The sequence below is a fragment of the Odocoileus virginianus genome, chromosome 20 (assembly GCF_023699985.2).
Source record: "Odocoileus virginianus isolate 20LAN1187 ecotype Illinois chromosome 20, Ovbor_1.2, whole genome shotgun sequence".
Lineage (NCBI taxonomy): Eukaryota > Metazoa > Chordata > Mammalia > Artiodactyla > Cervidae > Odocoileus > Odocoileus virginianus.
The window spans coordinates 55,615,325-55,632,515 of NC_069693.1; positions in this window are offsets into that span (position 1 = coordinate 55,615,325).

Below are 17,191 nucleotides of genomic sequence, written 5' to 3' on the forward strand. Positions count from 1 at the left end.
TACAAGATAAAGAATCTTTTAAAAAATGTTATGTGTGGTTTCATTGTCACAACTGAAATAATAGTAATTTCTTACAGTATTGAGTATCAGTAAATATTTAAACTTCTCCAGTCATCTCGTTTTTTTCCTCATGCAGTTTTTTGTTTGAATCAGGGTTTTTGCCATCAACAACCTCCCAATGGTGGTGACATCAGCCGCCCAGCTGAAGCCCTGCTGTGATTCCCTTTGGTCTCAGAAGAAGAATAAAGTTGTCACAGTCTCCAGACAGTTGGTATTTGGACCCTACGTATACTTGCATTCTTATCTTGCTTTCCACTTCCTCTGTGCTCTCTCATCTTAAAGATTGAAATTATTTCAATATGTCATTCACTGAGTGCTTGCTTTGGCAAATGGATTTGAAGACACTATTCCTTATTCCAGGAAGCCTTTTCCTCCTCATCTGTACCTCACTGGGAGATACTGGATGAAATTCTCTTACTCTGGATGACATCTCTGACCAGGTTGGGTCGTTCAGCACACACACTCATAGTACTGCATCTTCTTCCTTTGTCCTACTTAGTCACAAGTTATGCAAACTGTCATACACTTTTTTATTTTTTACTTGTTTTATGTTTCCTCTCATTGACTTAATTCCTTCTTCTTACAAATTGTTTCTCTGTTTGATAATACTAAATTTTTTTTCATTTATTTTTATTAGTTGGAGGCTAATGACTTCACAATATTGTAGTGGTTTTTGTCATACATTGACATGAATCAGCCATGGATTTACATGTGTTCCCCATCCCTACCCCCCCTCCCGCCTCCCTCCCCATCCCATCCCTCTGGGTCTTCCCAGTGCACCAGGCCTGAGCACTTGTCTCATGCATCCAACCTGGGCTGGAGATCTGTTTCACCCTTGATAGTATACTTGTTTCAGTGCTGTTCTCTCAGAACATCCCACCCTCACCTTCTCCCACAGAGTCCAAAAGTCTGTTCTGTACATCTGTGTCTCTTTTTCTGTTTTGCATATAGGGTTATCATTACCATCTTTTTAAATTCCGTATATATGCATTAGTATACTGTATTGGTCTTTATCTTTCTGGCTTACTTCACTCTGTATAATGGGCTCCAGTTTCATCCATCTTATTAGAACTGATTCAAATGAGTTCTTTTTAATGGCTGAGTAATATTCCATAGTGTATATGTACCACAGCTTCCTTATCCATTCATCTGCTGATGGGCATCTAGGTTGCTTCCATGTCCTGGCTATTATAAACAGTGCTGCGATGAATATTGGGGTGCACGTGTCTCTTTCAGATCTGGTTTCCTCGGTGTATATGCCCAGGAGTGGGATTGCTGGGTCATATGGCAGTTCTATTTCCAGTTTTTTAAGGAATCTCCACACTGTTCTCCATAGTGGCTATACTAGTTTGCATTCCCACCAACAGTGTAAGAGGGTTCCCTTTTCTCCACACCCTCTCCAGCATTTATTGCTTGTAGACTTTTGGATAGCAGCCATCCTGACTGGCGTGTAATGGTACCTCATTGTGATAATACTAAATTTTTAAAAATGTAAGCATGTCTTCAAATCTGTAAGGCTAGTTTAGGCACTGTTGGGGACCATTGAAGCAGACAGTAAATTATTTCTGTTAGAAATACTGTAAAGAGATAAATATCCACAAGTTTCTCAACTCTTCAGAAGTCTTCATGATTTTAAGTCAATATTCCAAACCTTACTTAGGGACAGTGAAGCACTATCTTCTGTCCTTCTCAGAGGTTGTAATACATACACATGCATTGTAGATTTCCAAGCTCATCAGTTAAAATATGATGTTACAATTGTAATATTACACTATCATAATACTATCCAGAGTTCATTACATCTCGCATCTGAGAAATGAGGAATTAAATCAAATCATGTAATTTTTACCTTAGAATCAAGAGAATTTTAGTATGCACTAAGGGTAAAGAAAGAGCAGCAGAAACATGGACAGATATTTTGAAGGAAAAAAAAAATCAATAGCCTCTGTGATGATAGCAACCCTACAAAACACCAGGAAGACATCAGAACAGCTGTGATAGAAACAAACAAAACTGGGAAAAAGTTTTATCTCAAGTCAGGAAAGCAGAAGAAATGTTATTACCAAGACAGTAGCCTTTCCCTTTTTTTATGCTTGTGAGGTTTGTAAATATCAAAAGGAAATATAAGGGAGGCTGAGATATATTTTAAACCATATGTCAAAGCATTATCTTCTGAATATAAGAATGCTATTATATATGGAAAGACATTATTTTTTTTTAATATTGAATTACTTAATACCATAACCTGAAACTTGGTATATGGTAGGCCCCCAATTCGTTGTTTTGTAATAATGCCTTCAAGTTTATTGTTTTAAAATTAAAAGCTGTAGGTCTGATCAAGTTATTTTTTGATAATCAGTAATGTTCAGTCTAATAAAATTTCATCTTGGAAAACTTCTAAGACAGTGTGGTCTATAATATCCAGTCATAATGTATGTCATGATAGTATGCGGTTTGCCAGAAAATAATCCATTTAAAAATATTTTAGTGTTACTGGATTGTGGTTGATTTACAGTGTTGTATTTCACGTGTACATCACAGTGACTCAATCATACATGTACATGTGCTCATCCTTTCTTAGATGCGTATCTAGGTTTTCACAGAGCCCTGAGTAGGGTTCCCTATGCTGTATAGCAGGTCCTTCCTGGTTATCTGCCTTACATATAGTAGCGTGTGTGTGTGTCTATCCCAAGCTCCCGGTTCATCCTTCCCTCTCCACGTTTCCCCTCTGGTGACCGTTAGTTTGTTTTTGATATCCATCAGTTTTGTTTCTGGTTCGTAAATATGTTCATCTGTATCTTTTTAAATTAGATTCCACATACGAGTGATATCGTATAGTATTTGTCTCTCTCTGTCTGATTTACTTCACTCAGTATGATAATCTCTAGGTCCCTCCTTTTGCTGCAGATGGCGTTATTTGTTATTCTTTGTTCTGGTTGAGTAATATTCCATTGCATATGTGTGCCACATCTTCTTTATTCATTCCTCTGTTGGTGGACATCTAGGTTGCTCCCATGTCTTAGCTATCATAAATAATGCTGTTGTGAACATTTGGGTGCATGCATCGTTTCGGATTATGGTTCTCTTCAGGTATACGCCCAGAAGTGGGATTACTGGATCATATGGTAGCTCTCTATTGTAGATTTTTAAGGAACCTACATACTCTTACATAGTAGCTGCACCAACTGATGTTCCCACCAACAGTGTAGGAGGACAATCTTTTCTCCACACCCTCTCCAGCATTTATTGTCTGTAGACTTGTTGATGGCCATTCCGACTAGTGTGAGGGGATTCTTCATTTCAGTTTTGATTTGCATTTCTCTGATAGTGATATCGAGCATCTTGTCAAGTGCTTTTTGGCCATCTGTATGTCTTCTTTGGAGAAGTGTTGATTTATTCTGCCCAATTTTGAATGAGTTGCTGGTTTGTTTTTTTTTTTATGTAGAGCTCCATGAGCTGTTTGTATACCAAACAATTCATTAAAGTGGGTGACCACAGTTACCCCTATCACAATTTTACTTTTTTAGAGTAAGTCTCCACGTCTTTTTGATAATTCCTTCCGTTCTGTTTCTAAAGTTAACTAACTGATTTACTTATTTTGGTCTGCACCGGGTTGTCATTGCTGCGTGTGTGGGCTTCCTCTAGTTCTGGTGAGAGGAGGCTGCTCTTCAGTCGCAGTGCACAAGCTTCTCGTTGTGGTGACCTCTCTTATTGTGGAGCATGGGCTGCAGGCACAGGGGCTCCAGCAGTTGCAGTGTGTGGGCTTAGTTGCCCCATGGGGTATGGGGTCTTAGGTCCCGGATCAGGGATTCAGCTGGGTCCTCTGCAGTGGCGGGCAGATTCTTAACCACTGGACCACCAGGGAACCCCCCCTTCAGCTCTTTAAGAGCCTAAATTGGAAGGTCTAATTCGACCTGGGAGCAAACCATAGAAACTGATGCGGGATGCCAGTAGCTGAATAGCACTGCTTTGTGGCCACAGTCTTTTACGGTAATTGAGAGGGAAAAGGAGTAAGTTGAAAGGAGGGACAGAGTAAAGGGAACCTGGAGAAGACTATACTCTCCACTGTGTCTCTAGTTCCTGAAACAGTGCCTGTCCCAGTTAAGCACGCATAGTATGTGTTACATGCACGATTAGATGGTGACGTTCAATGAAACTCATTGATCTAGAGGGACTCTGAGTGAGGGCTGGGTGTTCCTCATCGGCCACAGGGCTGGCCCTGTGAGTCCCAGGCCCTCCACGTGCTCCAAAGACGATGTGCAATCACAAACCTTGTTGAAGTTTTAAAATTCATTTTGGGGTCTGTAATCCTTGGTTTTGAATGGTTCTAATTATGACATTGTCTTTTAAAAAATCCTTCCTAGAATGGAAAGTTTAGCATTTTGTTCAAAGCTAAAAGTCATCTGGTGATTAAAATGAAAAAAAGTAGACTATATTAACTGTAACATGGAACTATACGACAATGAATCATTCTACTTCTAAATTACATTAGGAAGAAGAGTCCAAAATGCATTGGTCACCGCTAAGAAGAACCTGGCCTCAAAAGTTGAGTACTTAGGATGTCCTGATAATCTTTCAGTAGAGTATTTCTTAAGTGCTTTATAACTTCTTAAAATAGTGGTTTGAAATGTTCTATTTAGAGCTCTTGAGTGGCTTTGTAATGGATCAGTGTCTACTTTTGATGTATTTTATGTATTTCTATATTTTGGTTTTTTTTGTTTTTGGGTATATCTGTAAATAAAATTGACTTTTTGCTGTATTTCCCTTCTGTCGAGTGATTGTGCTAAACTCGCGTTAATTGTGATAGCTTATCTCTGTATTTATTTGGATTTTCTCTGTGTACCAGTCATCTGTGAAGGATGGCAGTTTTATTTCTTCATTTTCTAAGCTTGCCTTAATGCATTACATAGGCCTTCCGGTAAAATGTCAGAGAGAATTGGTGATAGCAGCCATCCTTGTTTTATTTCTGATCTCAAGGGAAAGCTTTCAATATTTCACAATGAAATGCGAGGTTTGCTGGAAGATTCTCACAGATATGCTCTATCAGATTCATGATGTTCTCTTTTATTCCAAGTTTGCTAAGGAAGTTTTCATTAATGAGGATTGAATTTTATGATTTGCTTTTTCTGCATCAATGTGAATATTTTCTCCCTTGTTTTTCTGCATCCAAGTGAATATTGTTTTATTGGTTGTTTTCTTAATGTGGTGGATATGATTTCTTTCTCTTTTGGGGAAATTGTTATTGAAGTATAACATGCATACAGAAAAGTGCAGAAATCACAAATGTGTAGTATAGTGAATTTTGACAAATGAAATTAGAGTGTCAACTGCCACATGAAGGTATAAGCCATTACTAGGGCACCAATATTCTTGCCTGGAAAATCCTATGGACAGAGAAGCCTGGTGGGCTATATAGTCCATGGGATCACAAGAGTTGGACACGACTTAGAGACCAAACCACCAGGGTGCCAGAAATAGTCTTGAACCCTTTTTAGTGTAGGACTCTGTAACTAGTATCTGGATTTCTAATACCATATATTGGTTTTGCCATATCTTGGGGACGGGGTGAGCATCTGGCTCCCTTCATTTCAGAATTGTGTTTGTGCAATTTATCTTAGTTGCAAGTAGTTTTAGTTTGCTTGCTCTCATTGCTGGAAAGTGTTCCACCATATGAACACATGACAGTATGGTTCCCATGCTCCTGGTCATGGCTATGTTCCATCTTTTTGAGGGGCTGTGATGATTAGTGCATGCAACAATATTATTGAACAGGTCTCTTGTGACTGCATCCATGCATCTCTTTGTTTGTTTGTTTGTTTTTTATTAGTTGGAGGCTAATTACTTCACAATATTGTAGTGGTTTTTGTCATACATTGACATGAATCAGCCATGGATATACATGTATTCCCCATCCCGATCCCCCCTCCCACCTCCCTCTCCACCCGATCCCTCTGGGTCTTCCCAGTGCACCAGGTCCGAGCACTTGTCTCATGCATCCAATCTGGGCTGGTGATCTGTTTCACCCTAGATAATATACATGTTTCAATGCTGTTCTCTTGAAACATCCCACCCTCACCTTCTCCCACAGAGTCCAAAAGTCTGTTCTATACATCTGTGTCTCTTTTTCTGTTTTGCATATAGGTTTATCGTTAACCATCTTTCTAAATTCCATATATATATGTGTTAGTATGCTGTAATGTTCTTTTTCTTTCTGGCTTACTTCGCTCTGTATGATGGGCTCCAGTTTCATCCATCTCATTAGAACTGATTCAAATGAATTCTTTTTAATGGCTGAGTAATATTCCATGGTGTATATGTACCACAGCTTCCTTATCCATTCGTCTGCTGATGGGCATCTGGGTTGCTTCCATGTCCTGGCTATGATAAACAGTGCTGCGATGAATATTGGGGTGCACGTGTCTCTTTCAGATCTGGTTTCCTCGGTGTGTATGCCCAGGAGTGGGATTGCTGGCTCATATGGCAGTTCTATTTCCAGTTTTTTAAGAAATCTCCACACTGTTTTCCATAGCAGCTGTACTAGTTTGCATTCCCACCAACAGTGTAAGAGGGTTCCCTTTTCTCCACACCCTCTCCAGCATTTATTGCTTGTAGACTTTTGGATAGCAGCCATCCTGACTGGCGTGTAATGGTACCTCATTGTGGTTTTGATTTGCATTTCTCTGATAATGAGTGATGTTGAGCATCTTTTCATGTGTTTTTTTGCCATCTGTATGTCTTCCTTGGAGAAATGTCTGTTTAGTTCTTTGGCCCATTTTTTGATTGGGTCATTTATTTTTCTGGAGTTGAGCTGGAGGAGTTGCTTGTATATTTTTGAGATTAATCCTTTGTCTGTTGCTTCGTTTGCTATTATTTTCTCCCAATCTGAGGGCTGTCTTTTCACCTTGCTTATAGTTTCCTTTGTTATGCAAAAGCTTTTAAGTTTCATTAGGTCCCATTTGTTTATTTTTGCTTTTGTTTCTAATATTCTGGGAGGTGGGTCATAGAGGATCGTGCTGTGATTTATGTCAGAGAGTGTTTTGCCTATGTTCTCCTCTAGGAGTTTTATGGTTTCTGGTCTTACATTTAGATCTTTAATCCATTTTGAGTTTATTTTTGTGTATGGTGTTAGAAAGTGTTCTAATTTCATCCTTTTACAAGTGGTTGACCAGTTTTCCCAGCACCACTTGTTAAAGAGGTTGTCTTTTTTCCATTGTATATCCTTGCCTCCTTTGTTGAAGATAAGGTGACCATAGGTTCGTGGATGCATCTCTTTTAAGACCCACTCACCTAAGAGTGGAGTTTCTGGGTCAGAGATTATGTCTATCTTCTGCTTTATAATCAGTGAAAGTGAAAGTGTTAGTCACATCTGACTCTTTGTGATCCCATGGACTGTAGCCCTCAGGATCCTCTGTTTGTGGAATTTTTCAGACAAGAATACTGGAGTTGGTTGCCATTTCCTTCTCCAGGGGATCTTCCCAACTTGGGGATCAAACCTGTGTCTCCTGCATTACAGGCAGATTGTTTACCATCTGAGCCACAAGGAAAGTCCCTTTAGTATCAGTAGATACTGCCTAACAGCTTCTCTAGTGATTGTACCACTTTGCACTTTCACCATCAACATGTGAGAGTTCATAGTACATTCTTGGTAGATAACAGGTGTTTATATTGAGAGACTATCTTTCACCTCCTGGGGAGGTGATCGAAGGCAGTAGGAAGTAGGGGGATTGGCCTCTGGTTCAAAGAAGTGTTTGTATGGTGTTTGGTTTTCTATTTTTCTTCCCTGGTGTTGAGTACATTACCTTACAGCAAGTAGCTATAAGGCTTCAACTGAATTGAAAGGTATCACTAGAGTCTCCTCCACAAGACCTGGCTTGTAGAGTTAGCAAGGGTATACTGGTGGATGTGGGCACCTAAACTCATGTAGACAGGAGTCGTGGGAGAACAAGAGAAGAATATGGACATCGATGTGAAAAGACCTTGAAGATGAGTTTCCCACCTTGTGTTTTTTCTGAAAGATTTTGTGGTGAATAGTCAATGTTAGGGAATTCCCTGGTGGTCCAGTGGTTAGGACTCGAGCTTTCATTTCTGGGGCCCTGAGTTTGATCCCTGATCAGGGAACTAAGATCCTGCAAGCCTCTTGGCACAAGCCAAAAAAAATGTCTTCCCTTGTAGCTTGGTCGGTAAAGAATCCACCTGCAATGTGGGAGACCTGAGTTCAATCCCTGGGTTGAGAAGATCCCCTGGAGAAGGGAATGGTTATCCTCTCCAGTATTCTTTGCTGGAAAATCCCATGGACAGAGGACTCTGGCAGGCTACAGTCCCTGGGGTGTCAAGAGTTGGACACAACTTAGCAATGAAACCATCACCACCACAGTCAATGTCAGTTATTCCATTTATTATTCTTATCATTTAATACTGTTTAAAAGCTGAGATTGTTTGGGGGTCAACCTTAGAAGGATACGGGGGAAGTCTGGTATGGAGAAATCCAATTCTACCACCCACCACTACTCCTCCTCACAGTCAGGGCATTTCTGTTAATTTCAGCTGACTGCCATCAAGGGTATCATTTGAAGATACTGTTTTGCTTTAAAAAAAAGAAATCATTGATACAGTGATATTTTTCTTGATAAATCCTGAGTTCTTTGTTTCCTATCTCAAACCACCTGTGAACTGTTTTTAGCGTTTCTTTTCAGCTGTCACTTGGTGATAATGTAGGTGTATGTTTTTCTTTGTGCAAGGGTCATCCTGACATATCGTTGGTTCCTTTTGTTTTTGTCCGTTTTGTTTTAATCACAGCACCCCTTTGTTATATTTTTTGTCAAAGAATATCTATTCTCCCACTCTTTCAGTCACACCTGACTTGGTGATATTTTTGCCATTGCTAATGTGGATTATTTCTTGCAATCAGAAAAACTGGAAGCAGATTTTTACATCAGTTGGATTTTAGCAAAGCAGTCACATCTTGATATATATGATATGACATGAATTAGCCAGTTTGAACATTTCACATCACCTCTAAAGGAAGTGGACTCTACTAAGTAATTCTTAATGATGGTATAAATATTGGTAACTTGGAAAAGCATGATTGATTTAATCATTTGATTAGAAGAAAAGGAAAGTTTCTCAGGGAGGTATCAAAGCTAGATAACAATAGACATTTTATAAATAGTATTTTGTCTCTTAGTAATGTTCACATTAGACAGATTTTCCATAGTCGTTTAATTACCTTGGAGCATTTAGTTCTCCTTTAAGTCTCTGTTGTTGTGGTGATGATGGTTTATTCTGTTCCAAAATCTGTGCCCCTGTAAAAGATGGCCAACAGAGCTTTCTTGTGGGAGAAGTCAGCAGTCTGTAACCCAGAAGGGGGTCTTTTCTAGAACCTGACCATGCTGACACCCTGCCAGCCTGCAGAGCTGTGAGAAAGATAACTGTTGTTGTGTGTAAGCTAGCCAAGAGGTGCTGGTGGTAAAGAACTGCCTGCCAATGCAGAAGACATAAGAGATGGGGGTTTGATCCCTGGGTCAGGAAGGTCCCCTGGAGAAGGGCATGGCATCCCACTCCAGTATTCTTTCCTGGAGAATCCCATGGACAGAAGATCCGGGTGGGCTATAGTCCAAAGGGTCAGCAAAGAGTCGGACACAACTGAAGCGACTTAGCACGCACACATTATCCAGCCAGTCTGTGGTATTTTGTTACGGCAGCCTGAACAGACCATGCACCAATGTACATGGCTATACAGTCCCTCCCCTTCGTACTTCACACTTATTGTTCTAGCATTTCCCGCCACCCAGGCATAAGACACACCTTCTCCCCATCACCGAGATCCTGCTCCTCTGTGGGGGAGGGGCAGGAAGTGATCCACTATTGGGGATTTAAATGGGGCTCTGAGGATCTTGGAGTCCCCCAGGCAGCCATTGGATTCAAAAGTTAGAGCTTTTCTTTTTTTAAAGGGGCAGCTTCAACTAAGAAATGAATTAAAATATATAAATATATATCAAGAATAATTATTTTGTATTTCTTAGCAGAATATATGTCTAATATAGGTCACAGGTATTTTTCTCAAAAGTGTATTTTTCAAATGATCTTACTAAAAAATTTTATTTACAAAAAAGGTTAAGCATATTTTTTCAAGTTATCAGGTGTCTTTGTCCTCATGGGACAGCATGGCATTGGCAGGGCTGAGTTCTCCTTGTCTGGGAAGCTTTCTCCGCAACTGTAACCAAGTGGAAGTGTGATGAGCGGAGTGGGCGGGTGGGCCTCGCAGACTCTGCCGTTGGCTGGGTGGACCACTCCCCACAGAGCAAGGTCACAGACAGCTTCTGTTTTTGCTTCTCCCCACGTTTCTTGCCACATTGCATTCGGCAAACCAACACTTGGAATCATTTTTCTTTTCAACCTTTAATTTGGTTTCCTAGTTTTGTTAAGAAAAGGTAATGAGATTTGCTTTTTTCTAATCTCAGAAAGGATATCAATCTTCCTCCTTTTATTTAACACATTTACTTTGGCAGGGCACACACCTGCTCAGGGGCTCTCTGTTATTTGGAAAAGGAGTTTTCTTTTGAGTTTGCGGAATCATATTCTTTCTTTGATGGAACTGTTCAAATCTCCACCCTGCCAGCTCTTTTAAAATACTCACGGCTGACCTGCAACATACTGTGGTTGTTTACAGTTTCTTGACTCCCTTAATTTACTGAGCATTTTAGCACTTGGCTCAAAGCTTTCTCTCCCCACGACAGAATGTGACATGTTTTTCATGGTGATTTTCCCATCTCTGTAGATGTTCCATCCAGTATCCCCATCTTCCTGTCTTGGAAATGCCTCGTTTTCATCTTACCTCAACCCCAAGTAGCACCCTAGATTTTGCTGTCATCAAGGGCTGTGCTGACCCCCGTCTCCCTGACCACCTCTCTGGGTCTCGGCTGCTCCCCCCGTCCTCCCTTCGCCCCATCGTGACTCCCTGCTGAGGCGTCTCCTCCCCCGGTCCAAGCCCTCCTCCTTTTCTCATTGCTCTTCTCTCATTCTTTCCGTGGTCCATTGTCACAGTTCGTTCTTATCCATCAGCTCCCTCGCCCTGGGTAGCTCTGTTGTAGGCACCGGGCTGTGCCTCTTCTTGGTTAAATCAAATCTTTCACCTACTCTCTGTCTATAACCGAGCAGCTCATTATGGTTGAAGAAAAGCCCTGGGCCATCATGACAGGTCTCATTGTAGTTAATGACCACTGACCTCAAGTAGACTTGCAGACTCTTTGGTGATACATTTTCCTTTCATTTGACTTTTTCAAATTTTCTCTGTCCATTACTTGCCCAGAAAACTCAAGTAAAGATGTAACTTTAGTCATCTATGCAAAGACTAATTTAACAGAACAACTTAACCAAAGGCCAGTTTAACAGATTTTTTTGTCAAAAAATTACAGATTCCGCAAATAACATGACCGATTCAAATTCTTATAACCATTTCTATGGCTTGTACTTTCAGCTTCCATTATTATTTCAGTAGAGTTTCAAAATAAAAACAAATAGACATTAATTAAAAATGACTCAATGATTTAAAAATAAATGACTTGCCATTTTAGCTATCTAAAATTAACATCAAGGCTATTAGACTGGGGGAGCAATTATGAATATTTGAGTGTGAAATGTACACAAGAGGCTGCATGGATATACTTTTATATCAACTTGATTGTTACCAGTAAAACACAGTGAGGAGAAGAGGGTGTTTACCTTCCACACACACAGTAATTCTAGTGTTTTGTATTACTTCTTGATGCAAGAAACAGTCATTGCTTATCATCAATCCAGGAGAAACCACCCATTCCTGACAGAGGCCCTGCAGGCACACAAAATATAGAAAGCTGAAAGCTTTTCCTAGCTGAGAGCATCTTCCCATCAGCAGACATCATGGTTGGAAATTGAGGGAGAGACATTCCGGTTATTCAGGGGCAATGTGAGAACATGGACACAGTTAAAAGCATGGAGGCTGTTTCCAGGCTTGTCTTTGTCTTCAGATGCTGTTTTCTCTCTGACTGTTCCACTGGGTGTTATTGTGCAAGCCTGGCAACAAACACACTAGTAATTTTACTTGTTTCATATAGTGCAGTTCCCCAAAGAATTTAGTCAGGGGACTTTAAATTTGTTATTCTTGTAATATAAAAAAGTGAAAATAGAAACTGGTAGGGGAAGCAAAGAAACAAAACCAAGATGCCAGAAAGCATCAAGATTGAAAAACAGGAAAGGAGAAAGGAAAATGAAGAAAGAATTCACGAAAGAAGATTTTTAAAAAGTTAGTGTATATGTGTGTGCCACGTCACTTCAGTCCTGTCCCACTCTTTGCAACCCTATGGACTGTAATGCCCCAGGCTCCTCTGTCCATGGGATTCTCCAGGCAAGAATTCTGGAGTGGGTTGCCATGCCTTTCTCCAGGGGATCCTCCTGACCTAGGGATTGAACCTGTACCTCTTATGTCTCCTGCATGGGCAGGCAGGTTCTTGCCACTAGTGCCACCTGGGAAGCACATTCAAATTACTATTAAAGGGGTAATAGTTTCACTACCACTTATTTAACGGTCACCTACCATTGTTCTGCAACTTCATGTGGATTAACTATTTGAATCTTGATCATGGCCCTAGAGGCCGGTGCAATTATTCTTATTGCCAATACTTAGTAAAACAGGAAAAGACTCATGGTTGCAGAAGGCACAGCTCATTCATGGTTGGTCATGGAAGTAGGACAGACATGTTTGAAAGCATTTTGGTAATAGGCATTGAGAAACTTAAGAATAATCAGCCCATTTTCAGTTAAATCAACTCTTCTCAATTAGATTAACTCTTCTCAGGGAACAACATTGTACACAATAAAGTTTTGTAATTTGAAATGTTTAAAGTAATAGAGCATAACAGCAAGTCAAGATGTTATGTAGGCTTAATCATGGAGCTTAAGAAGAGTACAAGCTTATGAAAATGTACACAATATAATAACTGGGAAAAGGAGGATACAAACCATATGATTCCTTTTGTGTAAATGGAATTGCATATGATCGTAGAAAAGAAGATGGAATACATAGAGCAGGAGGTTTTTTTTTCCCCCCTCTTAATAGTGAAGCATGGTGATATTCATACCTTTTAAGACTTCCAAGTTTTCTACATTTAAAACAACAACAACAGAAAAACTCAGGTGTGATAGGTGAGTGCATCTCTGGTCCTGGGTCCAGACTTTCCCTCATGCCCTCCCACCCTTCTCTGGTCTCAGATGACTTGCTTGGACCAGTGGGACAGGAGCACCTCTGATGCTTGCATTTCTGGGCTCTTCTCATCGGCGACATTGCTGGAAGGGTCCCTGTTGGGGCTGTGGAGGGGAACTGCAGCAAGGCTCACCAGTCCCAGTCTAGGCCAGCCTCCATCCCCAGGCTTCAGGCCAACAAGCTGGTGGCTTCCACAGAGCCTGACTGCGCAGCTCAGCCAGCCAGACTCGGCCAGACCAGCAGAACCGCCACTGCTGCCTGAGCACGTGCAGGTTCACGGCCCGGCGGCTGGTTACCCCCTGCCCCACTGAGATCTGGGATGATGTGTGGTAGAGAGAGTTAACTTACGCAGGAGGTCGTAGATTCCAGAGCTCTACTGAGTGGCAGGTCCAGATTTAAAAACCTTCGTCCATATGTACCACAGCTTCCTCATCCATTCGTCTGGTGATGGGCATCTGGGTTGCTTCCATGTCCTGGCTATTATAAACAGTGCTGCGATGAACATTGGGGTGCACGTGTCTCTTTCAGATCTGGTTTCCTCAGTGTGTATGCCCAGAAGTGGGATTGCTGGGTCATATGGCAGTTCTATTTCCAGTTTTTTAAGAAATCTCCACACTGTTTTCCATAGTGGCTGTACTACTTTGCATTCCCACCAACAGTGTAAGAGGGTTCCCTTTTCTCCACACCCTCTCCAGCATTTATTGCTTGTAGACTTTTGGATAGCAGCCATCCTGACTGGTGTGTAATGGTACCTCATTGTGGTTTTGATTTGCATTTCTCTGATAATGAGTGATGTTGAGCATCTTTTCATGTGTTTGTTAGCCATCTGTATGTCTTCCTTGGAGAAATGTCTGTTGAGTTCTTTGGCCCATTTTTTGATTGGGTCATTTATTTTTCTGGAGTTGAGCTGGAGGAGTTGCTTGTATATTTTTTTTGCAGTTGACAACTTAGTCCTTGTTTCTATGCATCCCTGGTCAGATCATAATTTTTATTAGTTTCTTGTATATCCTTTCAGAGTTTCTTCATGCAAATACAAACATGTATGTAAATATATTTTTTTAAAGAAAATTATTCTTTTAAAATTAAAAAAAAAAAAAACAAAAAAAAACCTTCGTCCATAAAGATGTGGGCAGGGTCTTCCGTTATTTGTCTTCTGAGTGACCCTGTGTTTGAGCCTGGCTTTATACCCTCCATGTATTGAACTTTCCGCCTCTACCACTCTTTCCCTAAATATCACCCCTGTAATCAGACTCTCTCTCAAGGCCACCCCAGCTTCTCCTGACAGCCTGGGCTGAGCCGTGTGCTGGTTGAATAGGGTTGTCTGCAGTGGGAGGCAGGGTCAGGCCCGCCGCATGCGGCCTCTGGGTGATGGTGATAATTGGTCCGTGTCCCGTGATGAGGGTGGCGTCAGCAGACGTGTCCTGTGTGCTGGAGGAAGCACACAGGTGCGTCATGGGGCGGAGAGGAGCTGTAATCCCGAAGCCCGGCTCTGCCCTGGGGCTCCTCACCAGCTGCAGCCCTGCATCTCCCAGCCTTTTCCAAACAAAGGGAAAAACTGCCCCAGTCAGAGTCTCCCCAAGGCCCTCTAGAGCAAGCCCATGAGGTACCCTGAGCCTGGGGGTGAATGAACCTTACTGCGACCTTTCCAAATGTCCCCTTCTCTGCGGATAGCTGTGCCCCTCATCACTGCATCACGAAGCAGTGACGCCAGGAGGGCCAGACAGCTCCCCTAGGTGGACCAGCTCAGCGGAAGGTGCACGTACACACAGGGTGGCCCGGACCAGACTGACTAGTGAGAGAGGGGTTCAGCCCTGTTCCCCCAGAATGTTGTTCACCTGTGGATGAAAGACGGCTCTCACGTGGACTTTGTTTGCAGTGCTTCAGAGACAAGTTGGAAAACAGATCCACAACTGTGGCTTCTAATGTTAACGTGGCATCCAGCTTACAGCAGGTTCTCAAAAATTAGTTCTTAAATAAGGAATGTAAATATTTGACCAGGTTCATAAATTAAGACAGGTAAAAATACACATAAGGGTTGTGAAAACATGATCCAGTGCAGCAGTTCTCCACGTGCAGCCTCTAAGTGGCATCATCAGAACTACCTGGGGACCTGTTAGAAATAAGTGCTTCCTGTCCCCTCCTCCCCACAGGACCAGAAGGTAGGGGGCCACCAACCTGAGTGTGTAGTCTCTCCTGTGACACATGTAAGACCCAGGGACCGAGTAGTTAGTCTAATTTCTGACAAATGGTTGTGAAATTGTTTATTCTGAGGTTAACTCATTCACTTCTCCAAACAAATGGAGAATGTGTGCTTGGCCAAAATCACATTGCCAATGAAAACAAAATAGCTCCAAGTACCAATTTCCACATCCGTAACTTAATGTTTTAATATTTGAAGAGTTTTTTCCATAGCTAAACACAATTCATTGTCAGTTTTAGTAGACCCCTGAATCAGTTGTGAACTCTCCATTTAGACAGGTATTAGGTACTGTTCAGTTCAGTTGCTCAGTTGTGTCTGACTCTTTGCAACCCCATGGACTGCAGCACGCCAGGCCACCCTGTCCATCAGCAATTCCTGGACCTTGCTCAAACTCACGTCCATTGAGTTGGTGATGCCATCCAACCATCTCATTCTCTGCAGTCCCCTTCTCCCTCCTTCAATCCTCCCAGCATCAGGGTCTTTTCCAAGGAGTCAGTTCTTCGTATCAGGTGGCCAAAGAATTGGAGCTTCAGCTTCAGCATCAGTCCTTCCAATGAATATTCAGGACTGATTTCCTTTAGGATTCACTGGTTTGATCTCCTTGCAGTCCAAGGGACTCTCAAGAGCCTTCTCCAACACCACAGTTCAAAAGCATCAATTCTTCCGTGCTCAGCTTTCTTTATAGTCTAACTCTCACATCCATACATGACTACTGGCAAAACCATAGCTTTGCCTAGATGTACCTTTGTTGGCAAAGTAATGTCTCTGCTTTTCAATATGCTGTCTAGGTTTGTCATAGCTTTTCTTCCAAGGAGCAAGCATCTTTTAGTTTCATGGCTGCAGTCACCATCTACAGTGATTTCTGGAGCTCAAAAAAATGAAGTCTGTTACTGTTTCCATTGTCTCCCCATCTATTTGCCATGAAGTGATGGAACCAGATGCCAAGATCTTCATTTTCTGAATGTTGAGCTTTAAGCCAACTTTTTCACTCTCCTCTTTCACTTTCATCAAGAGGCTCTTTACTAGTTCTTCGCTTTCTGCCATAAGGGTGGTGTCATCTGCATATCTGAGGTTATTGATATTTCTCCCAGCAGTCTTTGATTCCAGCTTGTGCTCCCTCCAGCCCAGCGTTTCTCATGATGTACTCTGCATAGAAGTTAAATAAGCAGGGTGACAATATACAGCCTTGATGTACTCCTTTCCCGATGGAACCAGTGGAACCAGTCTGTTGTTCCATGTCCAGTTCTACCTGTTGCTTCCTGACCTGCATACAGGTTTCTCAGGAGTCAGGTCAGGTGGTCTGGTATTCCCATCTCTTGAGGAATTCTCTGCAGTTTGTTGTGATCTTCATAGTCAAAGGCTTTGGTGTAATCAATAAAACAGAAGTAGATGTCTTTCTGGAACTCTCTTCCTTTTCGATGATCCAGCGGATGCTGGATCTCTGGTTCCTCTGTCTTTTCTGAATCCATCTTGAGCATCTGGAAGTTCACGTTTCACTTACTGATGAAGCCTGGCTTGGAGAATTTTGAGCATTACTTTGCTAGCATATGAGTGCTAGGTACCATTAGGAAAGTATTGTCTTATTTGTGATGATGGCATTGCAAATTCAGGGATGTGCTGGAACATGTATATTTGAAAGATTTATTGTTACATATATGCCTGAGTGAGACAAAATGCAAAATTTGCCCATATTA